The 21063-nt window shown below is 62.8% G+C and overlaps 21 non-coding genes across 21 annotated transcripts; all 21 read right to left on the reverse strand.

Moving 5' to 3' along the window:
- Window positions 1–666: 666 nt before the first annotated feature.
- Window positions 667–857, reverse strand: LOC148807723 (U2 spliceosomal RNA). Its single transcript, XR_016088686.1, has one exon. It is a non-coding gene; the product is annotated as a U2 spliceosomal RNA (small nuclear RNA).
- A 785-nt stretch (window positions 858–1642) lies between these two features.
- Window positions 1643–1833, reverse strand: LOC148807724 (U2 spliceosomal RNA). Its single transcript, XR_016088687.1, has one exon. It is a non-coding gene; the product is annotated as a U2 spliceosomal RNA (small nuclear RNA).
- Window positions 1834–2616: 783 nt separating this feature from the next.
- LOC148807725 (U2 spliceosomal RNA) lies at window positions 2617–2807 on the reverse strand. Its single transcript, XR_016088688.1, has one exon. It is a non-coding gene; the product is annotated as a U2 spliceosomal RNA (small nuclear RNA).
- Window positions 2808–3592: 785 nt separating this feature from the next.
- Window positions 3593–3783, reverse strand: LOC148807726 (U2 spliceosomal RNA). The gene has a single exon (XR_016088689.1). It is a non-coding gene; the product is annotated as a U2 spliceosomal RNA (small nuclear RNA).
- Window positions 3784–4567: 784 nt separating this feature from the next.
- LOC148807727 (U2 spliceosomal RNA) lies at window positions 4568–4758 on the reverse strand. The gene has a single exon (XR_016088690.1). It is a non-coding gene; the product is annotated as a U2 spliceosomal RNA (small nuclear RNA).
- Window positions 4759–5543: 785 nt separating this feature from the next.
- LOC148807728 (U2 spliceosomal RNA) lies at window positions 5544–5734 on the reverse strand. Its single transcript, XR_016088691.1, has one exon. It is a non-coding gene; the product is annotated as a U2 spliceosomal RNA (small nuclear RNA).
- A 785-nt stretch (window positions 5735–6519) lies between these two features.
- LOC148807729 (U2 spliceosomal RNA) lies at window positions 6520–6710 on the reverse strand. The gene has a single exon (XR_016088692.1). It is a non-coding gene; the product is annotated as a U2 spliceosomal RNA (small nuclear RNA).
- A 784-nt stretch (window positions 6711–7494) lies between these two features.
- Window positions 7495–7685, reverse strand: LOC148807730 (U2 spliceosomal RNA). Its single transcript, XR_016088693.1, has one exon. It is a non-coding gene; the product is annotated as a U2 spliceosomal RNA (small nuclear RNA).
- A 785-nt stretch (window positions 7686–8470) lies between these two features.
- LOC148807731 (U2 spliceosomal RNA) lies at window positions 8471–8661 on the reverse strand. The gene has a single exon (XR_016088695.1). It is a non-coding gene; the product is annotated as a U2 spliceosomal RNA (small nuclear RNA).
- A 785-nt stretch (window positions 8662–9446) lies between these two features.
- On the reverse strand, window positions 9447–9637 carry LOC148807732 (U2 spliceosomal RNA). The gene has a single exon (XR_016088696.1). It is a non-coding gene; the product is annotated as a U2 spliceosomal RNA (small nuclear RNA).
- Window positions 9638–10422: 785 nt separating this feature from the next.
- Window positions 10423–10613, reverse strand: LOC148807733 (U2 spliceosomal RNA). Its single transcript, XR_016088697.1, has one exon. It is a non-coding gene; the product is annotated as a U2 spliceosomal RNA (small nuclear RNA).
- Window positions 10614–11398: 785 nt separating this feature from the next.
- On the reverse strand, window positions 11399–11589 carry LOC148807734 (U2 spliceosomal RNA). The gene has a single exon (XR_016088698.1). It is a non-coding gene; the product is annotated as a U2 spliceosomal RNA (small nuclear RNA).
- A 784-nt stretch (window positions 11590–12373) lies between these two features.
- On the reverse strand, window positions 12374–12565 carry LOC148807735 (U2 spliceosomal RNA). Its single transcript, XR_016088808.1, has one exon. It is a non-coding gene; the product is annotated as a U2 spliceosomal RNA (small nuclear RNA).
- Window positions 12566–13350: 785 nt separating this feature from the next.
- Window positions 13351–13541, reverse strand: LOC148807736 (U2 spliceosomal RNA). Its single transcript, XR_016088699.1, has one exon. It is a non-coding gene; the product is annotated as a U2 spliceosomal RNA (small nuclear RNA).
- A 783-nt stretch (window positions 13542–14324) lies between these two features.
- On the reverse strand, window positions 14325–14515 carry LOC148807737 (U2 spliceosomal RNA). Its single transcript, XR_016088700.1, has one exon. It is a non-coding gene; the product is annotated as a U2 spliceosomal RNA (small nuclear RNA).
- Window positions 14516–15300: 785 nt separating this feature from the next.
- On the reverse strand, window positions 15301–15491 carry LOC148807738 (U2 spliceosomal RNA). Its single transcript, XR_016088701.1, has one exon. It is a non-coding gene; the product is annotated as a U2 spliceosomal RNA (small nuclear RNA).
- A 785-nt stretch (window positions 15492–16276) lies between these two features.
- LOC148807739 (U2 spliceosomal RNA) lies at window positions 16277–16467 on the reverse strand. Its single transcript, XR_016088702.1, has one exon. It is a non-coding gene; the product is annotated as a U2 spliceosomal RNA (small nuclear RNA).
- Window positions 16468–17249: 782 nt separating this feature from the next.
- Window positions 17250–17441, reverse strand: LOC148807740 (U2 spliceosomal RNA). Its single transcript, XR_016088803.1, has one exon. It is a non-coding gene; the product is annotated as a U2 spliceosomal RNA (small nuclear RNA).
- A 783-nt stretch (window positions 17442–18224) lies between these two features.
- Window positions 18225–18415, reverse strand: LOC148807741 (U2 spliceosomal RNA). The gene has a single exon (XR_016088703.1). It is a non-coding gene; the product is annotated as a U2 spliceosomal RNA (small nuclear RNA).
- Window positions 18416–19200: 785 nt separating this feature from the next.
- Window positions 19201–19391, reverse strand: LOC148807742 (U2 spliceosomal RNA). Its single transcript, XR_016088704.1, has one exon. It is a non-coding gene; the product is annotated as a U2 spliceosomal RNA (small nuclear RNA).
- A 785-nt stretch (window positions 19392–20176) lies between these two features.
- LOC148807743 (U2 spliceosomal RNA) lies at window positions 20177–20367 on the reverse strand. Its single transcript, XR_016088706.1, has one exon. It is a non-coding gene; the product is annotated as a U2 spliceosomal RNA (small nuclear RNA).
- Between the last annotated feature and the right edge of the window lie 696 nt (window positions 20368–21063).

Here is a 21063-nt window from a genome sequence, read left to right on the forward strand (position 1 = left end):
TCTCTTGCCTGCCTGCTTGCTCGCCTGCCTGCCCGCCAGTCCCGGGCGGGGGCCCTGCTCTTTGATCTCCTGTCAACGGCCCGACAACGACCGCAGCCGCGGGGGGCGCCAGCCGGCCGGCCTCCTTAGCTTAGGCCCCTCTCACCAGCAGCAGCCGTGCCGAGTGAGCTGCAAGCGAAAGCGGACCGTCGGCACCTGCGGGCAGAGGCAAGGGGCAGCGCTCTCTCGGGAGGGACGGGGACACACACACACCTGCCTGCCTGCCGAAAAAAAGAAAGAAAAGGTGTATATACTAAGTTTTTTGGAGGGAAAACGGCCGGCTGTCGAAAGGGGCCCGCCTGCAAGGACGGGGACACACACACACACACACACACACACACACACACACACACACACACACACACAAGCCACGCCTGCCTCCCTGGAAAAAGGAGGAAAAAACTAAGTTTTTTGGAGGGAAAACGCACGGGAGCCGAAAAGGGGGCCGGCCTGCTTGCCGAGAGAGTCGAGGCGCGGGAAAGTGCACGGAGGGAGCACGGGAACGGGGAGGGGGAGAGAGAGAGACACAGAGACACACAGATGGACGAGAGACGAGACCGGAGAGGAAGGAGCTCCGGTCCACCTCGCTTGCTTGCTAGCTACGTCTGTCTTTTCACCGCTGAGAGAAGGTAGTGCACCGTTCCCGGAGGCGCTGCAATACCGGGCCGATGCGTGGAGAGGACGGAGCAAGCTCCTGATCCAGCTCCCTGTTCCAAAAATCCGTTTAATATGTGGTCCCCCGATGGGGGACGTATCAGATATTAAACTGATAAGAACAGATACTACACTTGATCTTAGCCAAAAGGCCGAGAAGCGATGCCCGACGCCGGCCTTGGGCGGGCGCGCGGGCGTCCGGCTGGCGCGCAGCGGCGCAGGCCGACGCCTCTGGAGCCCGGTCCGCACGCGGCTGCCGGCCGCCCGGACTCCGCTCTCCCCCTCTCTTGCCTGCCTGCTTGCTCGCCTGCCTGCCCGCCAGTCCCGGGCGGGGGCCCTGCTCTTTGATCTCCTGTCAACGGCCCGACAACGACCGCAGCCGCGGGGGGCGCCAGCCGGCCGGCCTCCTTAGCTTAGGCCCCTCCCACCAGCAGCAGCCGTGCCGAGTGAGCTGCAAGCGAAAGCGGACCGTCGGCACCTGCGGGCAGAGGCAAGGGGCAGCGCTCTCTCGGGAGGGACGGGGACACACACACACCTGCCTGCCTGCCGAAAAAAAGAAAGAAAAGGTGTATATACTAAGTTTTTTGGAGGGAAAACGGCCGGCTGTCGAAAGGGGCCCGCCTGCAAGGACGGGGACACACACACACACACACACACACACACACACACACACACACACACACACACAAGCCACGCCTGCCTCCCTGGAAAAAGGAGGAAAAAACTAAGTTTTTTGGAGGGAAAACGCACGGGAGCCGAAAAGGGGGCCGGCCTGCTTGCCGAGAGAGTCGAGGCGCGGGAAAGTGCACGGAGGGAGCACGGGAACGGGGAGGGGGAGAGAGAGAGACACAGAGACACACAGATGGACGAGAGACGAGACCGGAGAGGAAGGAGCTCCGGTCCACCTCGCTTGCTTGCTAGCTACGTCTGTCTTTTCACCGCTGAGAGAAGGTAGTGCACCGTTCCCGGAGGCGCTGCAATACCGGGCCGATGCGTGGAGAGGACGGAGCAAGCTCCTGATCCAGCTCCCTGTTCCAAAAATCCGTTTAATATGTGGTCCCCCGATGGGGGACGTATCAGATATTAAACTGATAAGAACAGATACTACACTTGATCTTAGCCAAAAGGCCGAGAAGCGATGCCCGACGCCGGCCTTGGGCGGGCGCGCGGGCGTCCGGCTGGCGCGCAGCGGCGCAGGCCGACGCCTCTGGAGCCCGGTCCGCACGCGGCTGCCGGCCGCCCGGACTCCGCTCTCCCCCTCTCTTGCCTGCCTGCTTGCTCGCCTGCCTGCCCGCCAGTCCCGGGCGGGGGCCCTGCTCTTTGATCTCCTGTCAACGGCCCGACAACGACCGCAGCCGCGGGGGGCGCCAGCCGGCCGGCCTCCTTAGCTTAGGCCCCTCTCACCAGCAGCAGCCGTGCCGAGTGAGCTGCAAGCGAAAGCGGACCGTCGGCACCTGCGGGCAGAGGCAAGGGGCAGCGCTCTCTCGGGAGGGACGGGGACACACACACACCTGCCTGCCTGCCGAAAAAAAGAAAGAAAAGGTGTATATACTAAGTTTTTTGGAGGGAAAACGGCCGGCTGTCGAAAGGGGCCCGCCTGCAAGGACGGGGACACACACACACACACACACACACACACACACACACACACACACACACACAAGCCACGCCTGCCTCCCTGGAAAAAGGAGGAAAAAACTAAGTTTTTTGGAGGGAAAACGCACGGGAGCCGAAAAGGGGGCCGGCCTGCTTGCCGAGAGAGTCGAGGCGCGGGAAAGTGCACGGAGGGAGCACGGGAACGGGGAGGGGGAGAGAGAGAGACACAGAGACACACAGATGGACGAGAGACGAGACCGGAGAGGAAGGAGCTCCGGTCCACCTCGCTTGCTTGCTAGCTACGTCTGTCTTTTCACCGCTGAGAGAAGGTAGTGCACCGTTCCCGGAGGCGCTGCAATACCGGGCCGATGCGTGGAGAGGACGGAGCAAGCTCCTGATCCAGCTCCCTGTTCCAAAAATCCGTTTAATATGTGGTCCCCCGATGGGGGACGTATCAGATATTAAACTGATAAGAACAGATACTACACTTGATCTTAGCCAAAAGGCCGAGAAGCGATGCCCGACGCCGGCCTTGGGCGGGCGCGCGGGCGTCCGGCTGGCGCGCAGCGGCGCAGGCCGACGCCTCTGGAGCCCGGTCCGCACGCGGCTGCCGGCCGCCCGGACTCCGCTCTCCCCCTCTCTTGCCTGCCTGCTTGCTCGCCTGCCTGCCCGCCAGTCCCGGGCGGGGGCCCTGCTCTTTGATCTCCTGTCAACGGCCCGACAACGACCGCAGCCGCGGGGGGCGCCAGCCGGCCGGCCTCCTTAGCTTAGGCCCCTCCCACCAGCAGCAGCCGTGCCGAGTGAGCTGCAAGCGAAAGCGGACCGTCGGCACCTGCGGGCAGAGGCAAGGGGCAGCGCTCTCTCGGGAGGGACGGGGACACACACACACCTGCCTGCCTGCCGAAAAAAAGAAAGAAAAGGTGTATATACTAAGTTTTTTGGAGGGAAAACGGCCGGCTGTCGAAAGGGGCCCGCCTGCAAGGACGGGGACACACACACACACACACACACACACACACACACACACACACACACACACACAAGCCACGCCTGCCTCCCTGGAAAAAGGAGGAAAAAACTAAGTTTTTTGGAGGGAAAACGCACGGGAGCCGAAAAGGGGGCCGGCCTGCTTGCCGAGAGAGTCGAGGCGCGGGAAAGTGCACGGAGGGAGCACGGGAACGGGGAGGGGGAGAGAGAGAGACACAGAGACACACAGATGGACGAGAGACGAGACCGGAGAGGAAGGAGCTCCGGTCCACCTCGCTTGCTTGCTAGCTACGTCTGTCTTTTCACCGCTGAGAGAAGGTAGTGCACCGTTCCCGGAGGCGCTGCAATACCGGGCCGATGCGTGGAGAGGACGGAGCAAGCTCCTGATCCAGCTCCCTGTTCCAAAAATCCGTTTAATATGTGGTCCCCCGATGGGGGACGTATCAGATATTAAACTGATAAGAACAGATACTACACTTGATCTTAGCCAAAAGGCCGAGAAGCGATGCCCGACGCCGGCCTTGGGCGGGCGCGCGGGCGTCCGGCTGGCGCGCAGCGGCGCAGGCCGACGCCTCTGGAGCCCGGTCCGCACGCGGCTGCCGGCCGCCCGGACTCCGCTCTCCCCCTCTCTTGCCTGCCTGCTTGCTCGCCTGCCTGCCCGCCAGTCCCGGGCGGGGGCCCTGCTCTTTGATCTCCTGTCAACGGCCCGACAACGACCGCAGCCGCGGGGGGCGCCAGCCGGCCGGCCTCCTTAGCTTAGGCCCCTCCCACCAGCAGCAGCCGTGCCGAGTGAGCTGCAAGCGAAAGCGGACCGTCGGCACCTGCGGGCAGAGGCAAGGGGCAGCGCTCTCTCGGGAGGGACGGGGACACACACACACCTGCCTGCCTGCCGAAAAAAAGAAAGAAAAGGTGTATATACTAAGTTTTTTGGAGGGAAAACGGCCGGCTGTCGAAAGGGGCCCGCCTGCAAGGACGGGGACACACACACACACACACACACACACACACACACACACACACACACACACACAGCCACGCCTGCCTCCCTGGAAAAAGGAGGAAAAAACTAAGTTTTTTGGAGGGAAAACGCACGGGAGCCGAAAAGGGGGCCGGCCTGCTTGCCGAGAGAGTCGAGGCGCGGGAAAGTGCACGGAGGGAGCACGGGAACGGGGAGGGGGAGAGAGAGAGACACAGAGACACACAGATGGACGAGAGACGAGACCGGAGAGGAAGGAGCTCCGGTCCACCTCGCTTGCTTGCTAGCTACGTCTGTCTTTTCACCGCTGAGAGAAGGTAGTGCACCGTTCCCGGAGGCGCTGCAATACCGGGCCGATGCGTGGAGAGGACGGAGCAAGCTCCTGATCCAGCTCCCTGTTCCAAAAATCCGTTTAATATGTGGTCCCCCGATGGGGGACGTATCAGATATTAAACTGATAAGAACAGATACTACACTTGATCTTAGCCAAAAGGCCGAGAAGCGATGCCCGACGCCGGCCTTGGGCGGGCGCGCGGGCGTCCGGCTGGCGCGCAGCGGCGCAGGCCGACGCCTCTGGAGCCCGGTCCGCACGCGGCTGCCGGCCGCCCGGACTCCGCTCTCCCCCTCTCTTGCCTGCCTGCTTGCTCGCCTGCCTGCCCGCCAGTCCCGGGCGGGGGCCCTGCTCTTTGATCTCCTGTCAACGGCCCGACAACGACCGCAGCCGCGGGGGGCGCCAGCCGGCCGGCCTCCTTAGCTTAGGCCCCTCTCACCAGCAGCAGCCGTGCCGAGTGAGCTGCAAGCGAAAGCGGACCGTCGGCACCTGCGGGCAGAGGCAAGGGGCAGCGCTCTCTCGGGAGGGACGGGGACACACACACACCTGCCTGCCTGCCGAAAAAAAGAAAGAAAAGGTGTATATACTAAGTTTTTTGGAGGGAAAACGGCCGGCTGTCGAAAGGGGCCCGCCTGCAAGGACGGGGACACACACACACACACACACACACACACACACACACACACACACACACACACAAGCCACGCCTGCCTCCCTGGAAAAAGGAGGAAAAAACTAAGTTTTTTGGAGGGAAAACGCACGGGAGCCGAAAAGGGGGCCGGCCTGCTTGCCGAGAGAGTCGAGGCGCGGGAAAGTGCACGGAGGGAGCACGGGAACGGGGAGGGGGAGAGAGAGAGACACAGAGACACACAGATGGACGAGAGACGAGACCGGAGAGGAAGGAGCTCCGGTCCACCTCGCTTGCTTGCTAGCTACGTCTGTCTTTTCACCGCTGAGAGAAGGTAGTGCACCGTTCCCGGAGGCGCTGCAATACCGGGCCGATGCGTGGAGAGGACGGAGCAAGCTCCTGATCCAGCTCCCTGTTCCAAAAATCCGTTTAATATGTGGTCCCCCGATGGGGGACGTATCAGATATTAAACTGATAAGAACAGATACTACACTTGATCTTAGCCAAAAGGCCGAGAAGCGATGCCCGACGCCGGCCTTGGGCGGGCGCGCGGGCGTCCGGCTGGCGCGCAGCGGCGCAGGCCGACGCCTCTGGAGCCCGGTCCGCACGCGGCTGCCGGCCGCCCGGACTCCGCTCTCCCCCTCTCTTGCCTGCCTGCTTGCTCGCCTGCCTGCCCGCCAGTCCCGGGCGGGGGCCCTGCTCTTTGATCTCCTGTCAACGGCCCGACAACGACCGCAGCCGCGGGGGGCGCCAGCCGGCCGGCCTCCTTAGCTTAGGCCCCTCCCACCAGCAGCAGCCGTGCCGAGTGAGCTGCAAGCGAAAGCGGACCGTCGGCACCTGCGGGCAGAGGCAAGGGGCAGCGCTCTCTCGGGAGGGACGGGGACACACACACACCTGCCTGCCTGCCGAAAAAAAGAAAGAAAAGGTGTATATACTAAGTTTTTTGGAGGGAAAACGGCCGGCTGTCGAAAGGGGCCCGCCTGCAAGGACGGGGACACACACACACACACACACACACACACACACACACACACACACACACACACAAGCCACGCCTGCCTCCCTGGAAAAAGGAGGAAAAAACTAAGTTTTTTGGAGGGAAAACGCACGGGAGCCGAAAAGGGGGCCGGCCTGCTTGCCGAGAGAGTCGAGGCGCGGGAAAGTGCACGGAGGGAGCACGGGAACGGGGAGGGGGAGAGAGAGAGACACAGAGACACACAGATGGACGAGAGACGAGACCGGAGAGGAAGGAGCTCCGGTCCACCTCGCTTGCTTGCTAGCTACGTCTGTCTTTTCACCGCTGAGAGAAGGTAGTGCACCGTTCCCGGAGGCGCTGCAATACCGGGCCGATGCGTGGAGAGGACGGAGCAAGCTCCTGATCCAGCTCCCTGTTCCAAAAATCCGTTTAATATGTGGTCCCCCGATGGGGGACGTATCAGATATTAAACTGATAAGAACAGATACTACACTTGATCTTAGCCAAAAGGCCGAGAAGCGATGCCCGACGCCGGCCTTGGGCGGGCGCGCGGGCGTCCGGCTGGCGCGCAGCGGCGCAGGCCGACGCCTCTGGAGCCCGGTCCGCACGCGGCTGCCGGCCGCCCGGACTCCGCTCTCCCCCTCTCTTGCCTGCCTGCTTGCTCGCCTGCCTGCCCGCCAGTCCCGGGCGGGGGCCCTGCTCTTTGATCTCCTGTCAACGGCCCGACAACGACCGCAGCCGCGGGGGGCGCCAGCCGGCCGGCCTCCTTAGCTTAGGCCCCTCTCACCAGCAGCAGCCGTGCCGAGTGAGCTGCAAGCGAAAGCGGACCGTCGGCACCTGCGGGCAGAGGCAAGGGGCAGCGCTCTCTCGGGAGGGACGGGGACACACACACACCTGCCTGCCTGCCGAAAAAAAGAAAGAAAAGGTGTATATACTAAGTTTTTTGGAGGGAAAACGGCCGGCTGTCGAAAGGGGCCCGCCTGCAAGGACGGGGACACACACACACACACACACACACACACACACACACACACACACACACACACAGCCACGCCTGCCTCCCTGGAAAAAGGAGGAAAAAACTAAGTTTTTTGGAGGGAAAACGCACGGGAGCCGAAAAGGGGGCCGGCCTGCTTGCCGAGAGAGTCGAGGCGCGGGAAAGTGCACGGAGGGAGCACGGGAACGGGGAGGGGGAGAGAGAGAGACACAGAGACACACAGATGGACGAGAGACGAGACCGGAGAGGAAGGAGCTCCGGTCCACCTCGCTTGCTTGCTAGCTACGTCTGTCTTTTCACCGCTGAGAGAAGGTAGTGCACCGTTCCCGGAGGCGCTGCAATACCGGGCCGATGCGTGGAGAGGACGGAGCAAGCTCCTGATCCAGCTCCCTGTTCCAAAAATCCGTTTAATATGTGGTCCCCCGATGGGGGACGTATCAGATATTAAACTGATAAGAACAGATACTACACTTGATCTTAGCCAAAAGGCCGAGAAGCGATGCCCGACGCCGGCCTTGGGCGGGCGCGCGGGCGTCCGGCTGGCGCGCAGCGGCGCAGGCCGACGCCTCTGGAGCCCGGTCCGCACGCGGCTGCCGGCCGCCCGGACTCCGCTCTCCCCCTCTCTTGCCTGCCTGCTTGCTCGCCTGCCTGCCCGCCAGTCCCGGGCGGGGGCCCTGCTCTTTGATCTCCTGTCAACGGCCCGACAACGACCGCAGCCGCGGGGGGCGCCAGCCGGCCGGCCTCCTTAGCTTAGGCCCCTCCCACCAGCAGCAGCCGTGCCGAGTGAGCTGCAAGCGAAAGCGGACCGTCGGCACCTGCGGGCAGAGGCAAGGGGCAGCGCTCTCTCGGGAGGGACGGGGACACACACACACCTGCCTGCCTGCCGAAAAAAAGAAAGAAAAGGTGTATATACTAAGTTTTTTGGAGGGAAAACGGCCGGCTGTCGAAAGGGGCCCGCCTGCAAGGACGGGGACACACACACACACACACACACACACACACACACACACACACACACACACACAAGCCACGCCTGCCTCCCTGGAAAAAGGAGGAAAAAACTAAGTTTTTTGGAGGGAAAACGCACGGGAGCCGAAAAGGGGGCCGGCCTGCTTGCCGAGAGAGTCGAGGCGCGGGAAAGTGCACGGAGGGAGCACGGGAACGGGGAGGGGGAGAGAGAGAGACACAGAGACACACAGATGGACGAGAGACGAGACCGGAGAGGAAGGAGCTCCGGTCCACCTCGCTTGCTTGCTAGCTACGTCTGTCTTTTCACCGCTGAGAGAAGGTAGTGCACCGTTCCCGGAGGCGCTGCAATACCGGGCCGATGCGTGGAGAGGACGGAGCAAGCTCCTGATCCAGCTCCCTGTTCCAAAAATCCGTTTAATATGTGGTCCCCCGATGGGGGACGTATCAGATATTAAACTGATAAGAACAGATACTACACTTGATCTTAGCCAAAAGGCCGAGAAGCGATGCCCGACGCCGGCCTTGGGCGGGCGCGCGGGCGTCCGGCTGGCGCGCAGCGGCGCAGGCCGACGCCTCTGGAGCCCGGTCCGCACGCGGCTGCCGGCCGCCCGGACTCCGCTCTCCCCCTCTCTTGCCTGCCTGCTTGCTCGCCTGCCTGCCCGCCAGTCCCGGGCGGGGGCCCTGCTCTTTGATCTCCTGTCAACGGCCCGACAACGACCGCAGCCGCGGGGGGCGCCAGCCGGCCGGCCTCCTTAGCTTAGGCCCCTCCCACCAGCAGCAGCCGTGCCGAGTGAGCTGCAAGCGAAAGCGGACCGTCGGCACCTGCGGGCAGAGGCAAGGGGCAGCGCTCTCTCGGGAGGGACGGGGACACACACACACCTGCCTGCCTGCCGAAAAAAAGAAAGAAAAGGTGTATATACTAAGTTTTTTGGAGGGAAAACGGCCGGCTGTCGAAAGGGGCCCGCCTGCAAGGACGGGGACACACACACACACACACACACACACACACACACACACACACACACACACACAAGCCACGCCTGCCTCCCTGGAAAAAGGAGGAAAAAACTAAGTTTTTTGGAGGGAAAACGCACGGGAGCCGAAAAGGGGGCCGGCCTGCTTGCCGAGAGAGTCGAGGCGCGGGAAAGTGCACGGAGGGAGCACGGGAACGGGGAGGGGGAGAGAGAGAGACACAGAGACACACAGATGGACGAGAGACGAGACCGGAGAGGAAGGAGCTCCGGTCCACCTCGCTTGCTTGCTAGCTACGTCTGTCTTTTCACCGCTGAGAGAAGGTAGTGCACCGTTCCCGGAGGCGCTGCAATACCGGGCCGATGCGTGGAGAGGACGGAGCAAGCTCCTGATCCAGCTCCCTGTTCCAAAAATCCGTTTAATATGTGGTCCCCCGATGGGGGACGTATCAGATATTAAACTGATAAGAACAGATACTACACTTGATCTTAGCCAAAAGGCCGAGAAGCGATGCCCGACGCCGGCCTTGGGCGGGCGCGCGGGCGTCCGGCTGGCGCGCAGCGGCGCAGGCCGACGCCTCTGGAGCCCGGTCCGCACGCGGCTGCCGGCCGCCCGGACTCCGCTCTCCCCCTCTCTTGCCTGCCTGCTTGCTCGCCTGCCTGCCCGCCAGTCCCGGGCGGGGGCCCTGCTCTTTGATCTCCTGTCAACGGCCCGACAACGACCGCAGCCGCGGGGGGCGCCAGCCGGCCGGCCTCCTTAGCTTAGGCCCCTCTCACCAGCAGCAGCCGTGCCGAGTGAGCTGCAAGCGAAAGCGGACCGTCGGCACCTGCGGGCAGAGGCAAGGGGCAGCGCTCTCTCGGGAGGGACGGGGACACACACACACCTGCCTGCCTGCCGAAAAAAAGAAAGAAAAGGTGTATATACTAAGTTTTTTGGAGGGAAAACGGCCGGCTGTCGAAAGGGGCCCGCCTGCAAGGACGGGGACACACACACACACACACACACACACACACACACACACACACACACACACACAAGCCACGCCTGCCTCCCTGGAAAAAGGAGGAAAAAACTAAGTTTTTTGGAGGGAAAACGCACGGGAGCCGAAAAGGGGGCCGGCCTGCTTGCCGAGAGAGTCGAGGCGCGGGAAAGTGCACGGAGGGAGCACGGGAACGGGGAGGGGGAGAGAGAGAGACACAGAGACACACAGATGGACGAGAGACGAGACCGGAGAGGAAGGAGCTCCGGTCCACCTCGCTTGCTTGCTAGCTACGTCTGTCTTTTCACCGCTGAGAGAAGGTAGTGCACCGTTCCCGGAGGCGCTGCAATACCGGGCCGATGCGTGGAGAGGACGGAGCAAGCTCCTGATCCAGCTCCCTGTTCCAAAAATCCGTTTAATATGTGGTCCCCCGATGGGGGACGTATCAGATATTAAACTGATAAGAACAGATACTACACTTGATCTTAGCCAAAAGGCCGAGAAGCGATGCCCGACGCCGGCCTTGGGCGGGCGCGCGGGCGTCCGGCTGGCGCGCAGCGGCGCAGGCCGACGCCTCTGGAGCCCGGTCCGCACGCGGCTGCCGGCCGCCCGGACTCCGCTCTCCCCCTCTCTTGCCTGCCTGCTTGCTCGCCTGCCTGCCCGCCAGTCCCGGGCGGGGGCCCTGCTCTTTGATCTCCTGTCAACGGCCCGACAACGACCGCAGCCGCGGGGGGCGCCAGCCGGCCGGCCTCCTTAGCTTAGGCCCCTCCCACCAGCAGCAGCCGTGCCGAGTGAGCTGCAAGCGAAAGCGGACCGTCGGCACCTGCGGGCAGAGGCAAGGGGCAGCGCTCTCTCGGGAGGGACGGGGACACACACACACCTGCCTGCCTGCCGAAAAAAAGAAAGAAAAGGTGTATATACTAAGTTTTTTGGAGGGAAAACGGCCGGCTGTCGAAAGGGGCCCGCCTGCAAGGACGGGGACACACACACACACACACACACACACACACACACACACACACACACACACACAAGCCACGCCTGCCTCCCTGGAAAAAGGAGGAAAAAACTAAGTTTTTTGGAGGGAAAACGCACGGGAGCCGAAAAGGGGGCCGGCCTGCTTGCCGAGAGAGTCGAGGCGCGGGAAAGTGCACGGAGGGAGCACGGGAACGGGGAGGGGGAGAGAGAGAGACACAGAGACACACAGATGGACGAGAGACGAGACCGGAGAGGAAGGAGCTCCGGTCCACCTCGCTTGCTTGCTAGCTACGTCTGTCTTTTCACCGCTGAGAGAAGGTAGTGCACCGTTCCCGGAGGCGCTGCAATACCGGGCCGATGCGTGGAGAGGACGGAGCAAGCTCCTGATCCAGCTCCCTGTTCCAAAAATCCGTTTAATATGTGGTCCCCCGATGGGGGACGTATCAGATATTAAACTGATAAGAACAGATACTACACTTGATCTTAGCCAAAAGGCCGAGAAGCGATGCCCGACGCCGGCCTTGGGCGGGCGCGCGGGCGTCCGGCTGGCGCGCAGCGGCGCAGGCCGACGCCTCTGGAGCCCGGTCCGCACGCGGCTGCCGGCCGCCCGGACTCCGCTCTCCCCCTCTCTTGCCTGCCTGCTTGCTCGCCTGCCTGCCCGCCAGTCCCGGGCGGGGGCCCTGCTCTTTGATCTCCTGTCAACGGCCCGACAACGACCGCAGCCGCGGGGGGCGCCAGCCGGCCGGCCTCCTTAGCTTAGGCCCCTCTCACCAGCAGCAGCCGTGCCGAGTGAGCTGCAAGCGAAAGCGGACCGTCGGCACCTGCGGGCAGAGGCAAGGGGCAGCGCTCTCTCGGGAGGGACGGGGACACACACACACCTGCCTGCCTGCCGAAAAAAAGAAAGAAAAGGTGTATATACTAAGTTTTTTGGAGGGAAAACGGCCGGCTGTCGAAAGGGGCCCGCCTGCAAGGACGGGGACACACACACACACACACACACACACACACACACACACACACACACACACACAGCCACGCCTGCCTCCCTGGAAAAAGGAGGAAAAAACTAAGTTTTTTGGAGGGAAAACGCACGGGAGCCGAAAAGGGGGCCGGCCTGCTTGCCGAGAGAGTCGAGGCGCGGGAAAGTGCACGGAGGGAGCACGGGAACGGGGAGGGGGAGAGAGAGAGACACAGAGACACACAGATGGACGAGAGACGAGACCGGAGAGGAAGGAGCTCCGGTCCACCTCGCTTGCTTGCTAGCTACGTCTGTCTTTTCACCGCTGAGAGAAGGTAGTGCACCGTTCCCGGAGGCGCTGCAATACCGGGCCGGATGCGTGGAGAGGACGGAGCAAGCTCCTGATCCAGCTCCCTGTTCCAAAAATCCGTTTAATATGTGGTCCCCCGATGGGGGACGTATCAGATATTAAACTGATAAGAACAGATACTACACTTGATCTTAGCCAAAAGGCCGAGAAGCGATGCCCGACGCCGGCCTTGGGCGGGCGCGCGGGCGTCCGGCTGGCGCGCAGCGGCGCAGGCCGACGCCTCTGGAGCCCGGTCCGCACGCGGCTGCCGGCCGCCCGGACTCCGCTCTCCCCCTCTCTTGCCTGCCTGCTTGCTCGCCTGCCTGCCCGCCAGTCCCGGGCGGGGGCCCTGCTCTTTGATCTCCTGTCAACGGCCCGACAACGACCGCAGCCGCGGGGGGCGCCAGCCGGCCGGCCTCCTTAGCTTAGGCCCCTCCCACCAGCAGCAGCCGTGCCGAGTGAGCTGCAAGCGAAAGCGGACCGTCGGCACCTGCGGGCAGAGGCAAGGGGCAGCGCTCTCTCGGGAGGGACGGGGACACACACACACCTGCCTGCCTGCCGAAAAAAAGAAAGAAAAGGTGTATATACTAAGTTTTTTGGAGGGAAAACGGCCGGCTGTCGAAAGGGGCCCGCCTGCAAGGACGGGGACACACACACACACACACACACACACACACACACACACACACACACACACACAAGCCACGCCTGCCTCCCTGGAAAAAGGAGGAAAAAACTAAGTTTTTTGGAGGGAAAACGCACGGGAGCCGAAAAGGGGGCCGGCCTGCTTGCCGAGAGAGTCGAGGCGCGGGAAAGTGCACGGAGGGAGCACGGGAACGGGGAGGGGGAGAGAGAGAGACACAGAGACACACAGATGGACGAGAGACGAGACCGGAGAGGAAGGAGCTCCGGTCCACCTCGCTTGCTTGCTAGCTACGTCTGTCTTTTCACCGCTGAGAGAAGGTAGTGCACCGTTCCCGGAGGCGCTGCAATACCGGGCCGATGCGTGGAGAGGACGGAGCAAGCTCCTGATCCAGCTCCCTGTTCCAAAAATCCGTTTAATATGTGGTCCCCCGATGGGGGACGTATCAGATATTAAACTGATAAGAACAGATACTACACTTGATCTTAGCCAAAAGGCCGAGAAGCGATGCCCGACGCCGGCCTTGGGCGGGCGCGCGGGCGTCCGGCTGGCGCGCAGCGGCGCAGGCCGACGCCTCTGGAGCCCGGTCCGCACGCGGCTGCCGGCCGCCCGGACTCCGCTCTCCCCCTCTCTTGCCTGCCTGCTTGCTCGCCTGCCTGCCCGCCAGTCCCGGGCGGGGGCCCTGCTCTTTGATCTCCTGTCAACGGCCCGACAACGACCGCAGCCGCGGGGGGCGCCAGCCGGCCGGCCTCCTTAGCTTAGGCCCCTCCCACCAGCAGCAGCCGTGCCGAGTGAGCTGCAAGCGAAAGCGGACCGTCGGCACCTGCGGGCAGAGGCAAGGGGCAGCGCTCTCTCGGGAGGGACGGGGACACACACACACCTGCCTGCCTGCCGAAAAAAAGAAAGAAAAGGTGTATATACTAAGTTTTTTGGAGGGAAAACGGCCGGCTGTCGAAAGGGGCCCGCCTGCAAGGACGGGGACACACACACACACACACACACACACACACACACACACACACACACACACAAGCCACGCCTGCCTCCCTGGAAAAAGGAGGAAAAAACTAAGTTTTTTGGAGGGAAAACGCACGGGAGCCGAAAAGGGGGCCGGCCTGCTTGCCGAGAGAGTCGAGGCGCGGGAAAGTGCACGGAGGGAGCACGGGAACGGGGAGGGGGAGAGAGAGAGACACAGAGACACACAGATGGACGAGAGACGAGACCGGAGAGGAAGGAGCTCCGGTCCACCTCGCTTGCTTGCTAGCTACGTCTGTCTTTTCACCGCTGAGAGAAGGTAGTGCACCGTTCCCGGAGGCGCTGCAATACCGGGCCGATGCGTGGAGAGGACGGAGCAAGCTCCTGATCCAGCTCCCTGTTCCAAAAATCCGTTTAATATGTGGTCCCCCGATGGGGGACGTATCAGATATTAAACTGATAAGAACAGATACTACACTTGATCTTAGCCAAAAGGCCGAGAAGCGATGCCCGACGCCGGCCTTGGGCGGGCGCGCGGGCGTCCGGCTGGCGCGCAGCGGCGCAGGCCGACGCCTCTGGAGCCCGGTCCGCACGCGGCTGCCGGCCGCCCGGACTCCGCTCTCCCCCTCTCTTGCCTGCCTGCTTGCTCGCCTGCCTGCCCGCCAGTCCCGGGCGGGGGCCCTGCTCTTTGATCTCCTGTCAACGGCCCGACAACGACCGCAGCCGCGGGGGGCGCCAGCCGGCCGGCCTCCTTAGCTTAGGCCCCTCTCACCAGCAGCAGCCGTGCCGAGTGAGCTGCAAGCGAAAGCGGACCGTCGGCACCTGCGGGCAGAGGCAAGGGGCAGCGCTCTCTCGGGAGGGACGGGGACACACACACACCTGCCTGCCTGCCGAAAAAAAGAAAGAAAAGGTGTATATACTAAGTTTTTTGGAGGGAAAACGGCCGGCTGTCGAAAGGGGCCCGCCTGCAAGGACGGGGACACACACACACACACACACACACACACACACACACACACACACACACACACAAGCCACGCCTGCCTCCCTGGAAAAAGGAGGAAAAAACTAAGTTTTTTGGAGGGAAAACGCACGGGAGCCGAAAAGGGGGCCGGCCTGCTTGCCGAGAGAGTCGAGGCGCGGGAAAGTGCACGGAGGGAGCACGGGAACGGGGAGGGGGAGAGAGAGAGACACAGAGACACACAGATGGACGAGAGACGAGACCGGAGAGGAAGGAGCTCCGGTCCACCTCGCTTGCTTGCTAGCTACGTCTGTCTTTTCACCGCTGAGAGAAGGTAGTGCACCGTTCCCGGAGGCGCTGCAATACCGGGCCGATGCGTGGAGAGGACGGAGCAAGCTCCTGATCCAGCTCCCTGTTCCAAAAATCCGTTTAATATGTGGTCCCCCGATGGGGGACGTATCAGATATTAAACTGATAAGAACAGATACTACACTTGATCTTAGCCAAAAGGCCGAGAAGCGATGCCCGACGCCGGCCTTGGGCGGGCGCGCGGGCGTCCGGCTGGCGCGCAGCGGCGCAGGCCGACGCCTCTGGAGCCCGGTCCGCACGCGGCTGCCGGCCGCCCGGACTCCGCTCTCCCCCTCTCTTGCCTGCCTGCTTGCTCGCCTGCCTGCCCGCCAGTCCCGGGCGGGGGCCCTGCTCTTTGATCTCCTGTCAACGGCCCGACAACGACCGCAGCCGCGGGGGGCGCCAGCCGGCCGGCCTCCTTAGCTTAGGCCCCTCCCACCAGCAGCAGCCGTGCCGAGTGAGCTGCAAGCGAAAGCGGACCGTCGGCACCTGCGGGCAGAGGCAAGGGGCAGCGCTCTCTCGGGAGGGACGGGGACACACACACACCTGCCTGCCTGCCGAAAAAAAGAAAGAAAAGGTGTATATACTAAGTTTTTTGGAGGGAAAACGGCCGGCTGTCGAAAGGGGCCCGCCTGCAAGGACGGGGACACACACACACACACACACACACACACACACACACACACACACACACACACAAGCCACGCCTGCCTCCCTGGAAAAAGGAGGAAAAAACTAAGTTTTTTGGAGGGAAAACGCACGGGAGCCGAAAAGGGGGCCGGCCTGCTTGCCGAGAGAGTCGAGGCGCGGGAAAGTGCACGGAGGGAGCACGGGAACGGGGAGGGGGAGAGAGAGAGACACAGAGACACACAGATGGACGAGAGACGAGACCGGAGAGGAAGGAGCTCCGGTCCACCTCGCTTGCTTGCTAGCTACGTCTGTCTTTTCACCGCTGAGAGAAGGTAGTGCACCGTTCCCGGAGGCGCTGCAATACCGGGCCGATGCGTGGAGAGGACGGAGCAAGCTCCTGATCCAGCTCCCTGTTCCAAAAATCCGTTTAATATGTGGTCCCCCGATGGGGGACGTATCAGATATTAAACTGATAAGAACAGATACTACACTTGATCTTAGCCAAAAGGCCGAGAAGCGATGCCCGACGCCGGCCTTGGGCGGGCGCGCGGGCGTCCGGCTGGCGCGCAGCGGCGCAGGCCGACGCCTCTGGAGCCCGGTCCGCACGCGGCTGCCGGCCGCCCGGACTCCGCTCTCCCCCTCTCTTGCCTGCCTGCTTGCTCGCCTGCCTGCCCGCCAGTCCCGGGCGGGGGCCCTGCTCTTTGATCTCCTGTCAACGGCCCGACAACGACCGCAGCCGCGGGGGGCGCCAGCCGGCCGGCCTCCTTAGCTTAGGCCCCTCCCACCAGCAGCAGCCGTGCCGAGTGAGCTGCAAGCGAAAGCGGACCGTCGGCACCTGCGGGCAGAGGCAAGGGGCAGCGCTCTCTCGGGAGGGACGGGGACACACACACACCTGCCTGCCTGCCGAAAAAAAGAAAGAAAAGGTGTATATACTAAGTTTTTTGGAGGGAAAACGGCCGGCTGTCGAAAGGGGCCCGCCTGCAAGGACGGGGACACACACACACACACACACACACACACACACACACACACACACACACACACAAGCCACGCCTGCCTCCCTGGAAAAAGGAGGAAAAAACTAAGTTTTTTGGAGGGAAAACGCACGGGAGCCGAAAAGGGGGCCGGCCTGCTTGCCGAGAGAGTCGAGGCGCGGGAAAGTGCACGGAGGGAGCACGGGAACGGGGAGGGGGAGAGAGAGAGACACAGAGACACACAGATGGACGAGAGACGAGACCGGAGAGGGAGCTCCGGTCCACCTCGCTTGCTTGCTAGCTACGTCTGTCTTTTCACCGCTGAGAGAAGGTAGTGCACCGTTCCCGGAGGCGCTGCAATACCGGGCCGATGCGTGGAGAGGACGGAGCAAGCTCCTGATCCAGCTCCCCTGTTCCAAAAATCCGTTTAATATGTGGTCCCCCGATGGGGGACGTATCAGATATTAAACTGATAAGAACAGATACTACACTTGATCTTAGCCAAAAGGCCGAGAAGCGATGCCCGACGCCGGCCTTGGGCGGGCGCGCGGGCGTCCGGCTGGCGCGCAGCGGCGCAGGCCGACGCCTCTGGAGCCCGGTCCGCACGCGGCTGCCGGCCGCCCGGACTCCGCTCTCCCCCTCTCTTGCCTGCCTGCTTGCTCGCCTGCCTGCCCGCCAGTCCCGGGCGGGGGCCCTGCTCTTTGATCTCCTGTCAACGGCCCGACAACGACCGCAGCCGCGGGGGGCGCCAGCCGGCCGGCCTCCTTAGCTTAGGCCCCTCTCACCAGCAGCAGCCGTGCCGAGTGAGCTGCAAGCGAAAGCGGACCGTCGGCACCTGCGGGCAGAGGCAAGGGGCAGCGCTCTCTCGGGAGGGACGGGGACACACACACACCTGCCTGCCTGCCGAAAAAAAGAAAGAAAAGGTGTATATACTAAGTTTTTTGGAGGGAAAACGGCCGGCTGTCGAAAGGGGCCCGCCTGCAAGGACGGGGACACACACACACACACACACACACACACACACACACACACACACACACACAAGCCACGCCTGCCTCCCTGGAAAAAGGAGGAAAAAACTAAGTTTTTTGGAGGGAAAACGCACGGGAGCCGAAAAGGGGGCCGGCCTGCTTGCCGAGAGAGTCGAGGCGCGGGAAAGTGCACGGAGGGAGCACGGGAACGGGGAGGGGGAGAGAGAGAGACACAGAGACACACAGATGGACGAGAGACGAGACCGGAGAGGAAGGAGCTCCGGTCCACCTCGCTTGCTTGCTAGCTACGTCTGTCTTTTCACCGCTGAGAGAAGGTAGTGCACCGTTCCCGGAGGCGCTGCAATACCGGGCCGATGCGTGGAGAGGACGGAGCAAGCTCCTGATCCAGCTCCCTGTTCCAAAAATCCGTTTAATATGTGGTCCCCCGATGGGGGACGTATCAGATATTAAACTGATAAGAACAGATACTACACTTGATCTTAGCCAAAAGGCCGAGAAGCGATGCCCGACGCCGGCCTTGGGCGGGCGCGCGGGCGTCCGGCTGGCGCGCAGCGGCGCAGGCCGACGCCTCTGGAGCCCGGTCCGCACGCGGCTGCCGGCCGCCCGGACTCCGCTCTCCCCCTCTCTTGCCTGCCTGCTTGCTCGCCTGCCTGCCCGCCAGTCCCGGGCGGGGGCCCTGCTCTTTGATCTCCTGTCAACGGCCCGACAACGACCGCAGCCGCGGGGGGCGCCAGCCGGCCGGCCTCCTTAGCTTAGGCCCCTCCCACCAGCAGCAGCCGTGCCGAGTGAGCTGCAAGCGAAAGCGGACCGTCGGCACCTGCGGGCAGAGGCAAGGGGCAGCGCTCTCTCGGGAGGGACGGGGACACACACACACCTGCCTGCCTGCCGAAAAAAAGAAAGAAAAGGTGTATATACTAAGTTTTTTGGAGGGAAAACGGCCGGCTGTCGAAAGGGGCCCGCCTGCAAGGACGGGGACACACACACACACACACACACACACACACACACACACACACACACACACACAAGCCACGCCTGCCTCCCTGGAAAAAGGAGGAAAAAACTAAGTTTTTTGGAGGGAAAACGCACGGGAGCCGAAAAGGGGGCCGGCCTGCTTGCCGAGAGAGTCGAGGCGCGGGAAAGTGCACGGAGGGAGCACGGGAACGGGGAGGGGGAGAGAGAGAGACACAGAGACACACAGATGGACGAGAGACGAGACCGGAGAGGAAGGAGCTCCGGTCCACCTCGCTTGCTTGCTAGCTACGTCTGTCTTTTCACCGCTGAGAGAAGGTAGTGCACCGTTCCCGGAGGCGCTGCAATACCGGGCCGATGCGTGGAGAGGACGGAGCAAGCTCCTGATCCAGCTCCCTGTTCCAAAAATCCGTTTAATATGTGGTCCCCCGATGGGGGACGTATCAGATATTAAACTGATAAGAACAGATACTACACTTGATCTTAGCCAAAAGGCCGAGAAGCGATGCCCGACGCCGGCCTTGGGCGGGCGCGCGGGCGTCCGGCTGGCGCGCAGCGGCGCAGGCCGACGCCTCTGGAGCCCGGTCCGCACGCGGCTGCCGGCCGCCCGGACTCCGCTCTCCCCCTCTCTTGCCTGCCTGCTTGCTCGCCTGCCTGCCCGCCAGTCCCGGGCGGGGGCCCTGCTCTTTGATCTCCTGTCAACGGCCCGACAACGACCGCAGCCGCGGGGGGCGCCAGCCGGCCGGCCTCCTTAGCTTAGGCCCCTCCCACCAGCAGCAGCCGTGCCGAGTGAGCTGCAAGCGAAAGCGGACCGTCGGCACCTGCGGGCAGAGGCAAGGGGCAGCGCTCTCTCGGGAGGGACGGGGACACACACACACCTGCCTGCCTGCCGAAAAAAAGAAAGAAAAGGTGTATATACTAAGTTTTTTGGAGGGAAAACGGCCGGCTGTCGAAAGGGGCCCGCCTGCAAGGACGGGGACACACACACACACACACACACACACACACACACACACACACACACACACACAAGCCACGCCTGCCTCCCTGGAAAAAGGAGGAAAAAACTAAGTTTTTTGGAGGGAAAACGCACGGGAGCCGAAAAGGGGGCCGGCCTGCTTGCCGAGAGAGTCGAGGCGCGGGAAAGTGCACGGAGGGAGCACGGGAACGGGGAGGGGGAGAGAGAGAGACACAGAGACACACAGATGGACGAGAGACGAGACCGGAGAGGAAGGAGCTCCGGTCCACCTCGCTTGCTTGCTAGCTACGTCTGTCTTTTCACCGCTGAGAGAAGGTAGTGCACCGTTCCCGGAGGCGCTGCAATACCGGGCCGATGCGTGGAGAGGACGGAGCAAGCTCCTGATCCAGCTCCCTGTTCCAAAAATCCGTTTAATATGTGGTCCCCCGATGGGGGACGTATCAGATATTAAACTGATAAGAACAGATACTACACTTGATCTTAGCCAAAAGGCCGAGAAGCGATGCCCGACGCCGGCCTTGGGCGGGCGCGCGGGCGTCCGGCTGGCGCGCAGCGGCGCAGGCCGACGCCTCTGGAGCCCGGTCCGCACGCGGCTGCCGGCCGCCCGGACTCCGCTCTCCCCCTCTCTTGCCTGCCTGCTTGCTCGCCTGCCTGCCCGCCAGTCCCGGGCGGGGGCCCTGCTCTTTGATCTCCTGTCAACGGCCCGACAACGACCGCAGCCGCGGGGGGCGCCAGCCGGCCGGCCTCCTTAGCTTAGGCCCCTCCCACCAGCAGCAGCCGTGCCGAGTGAGCTGCAAGCGAAAGCGGACCGTCGGCACCTGCGGGCAGAGGCAAGGGGCAGCGCTCTCTCGGGAGGGACGGGGACACACACACACCTGCCTGCCTGCCGAAAAAAAGAAAGAAAAGGTGTATATACTAAGTTTTTTGGAGGGAAAACGGCCGGCTGTCGAAAGGGGCCCGCCTGCAAGGACGGGGACACACACACACACACACACACACACACACACACACACACACACACACACACAAGCCACGCCTGCCTCCCTGGAAAAAGGAGGAAAAAACTAAGTTTTTTGGAGGGAAAACGCACGGGAGCCGAAAAGGGGGCCGGCCTGCTTGCCGAGAGAGTCGAGGCGCGGGAAAGTGCACGGAGGGAGCACGGGAACGGGGAGGGGGAGAGAGAGAGACACAGAGACACAC

Source organism: Atractosteus spatula, unplaced genomic scaffold (genome assembly GCF_055471065.1).
Source record: "Atractosteus spatula isolate fAtrSpa1 unplaced genomic scaffold, fAtrSpa1.hap1 Scaffold_27, whole genome shotgun sequence".
NCBI classification, from domain to species: Eukaryota; Metazoa; Chordata; class Actinopteri; order Semionotiformes; family Lepisosteidae; genus Atractosteus; species Atractosteus spatula.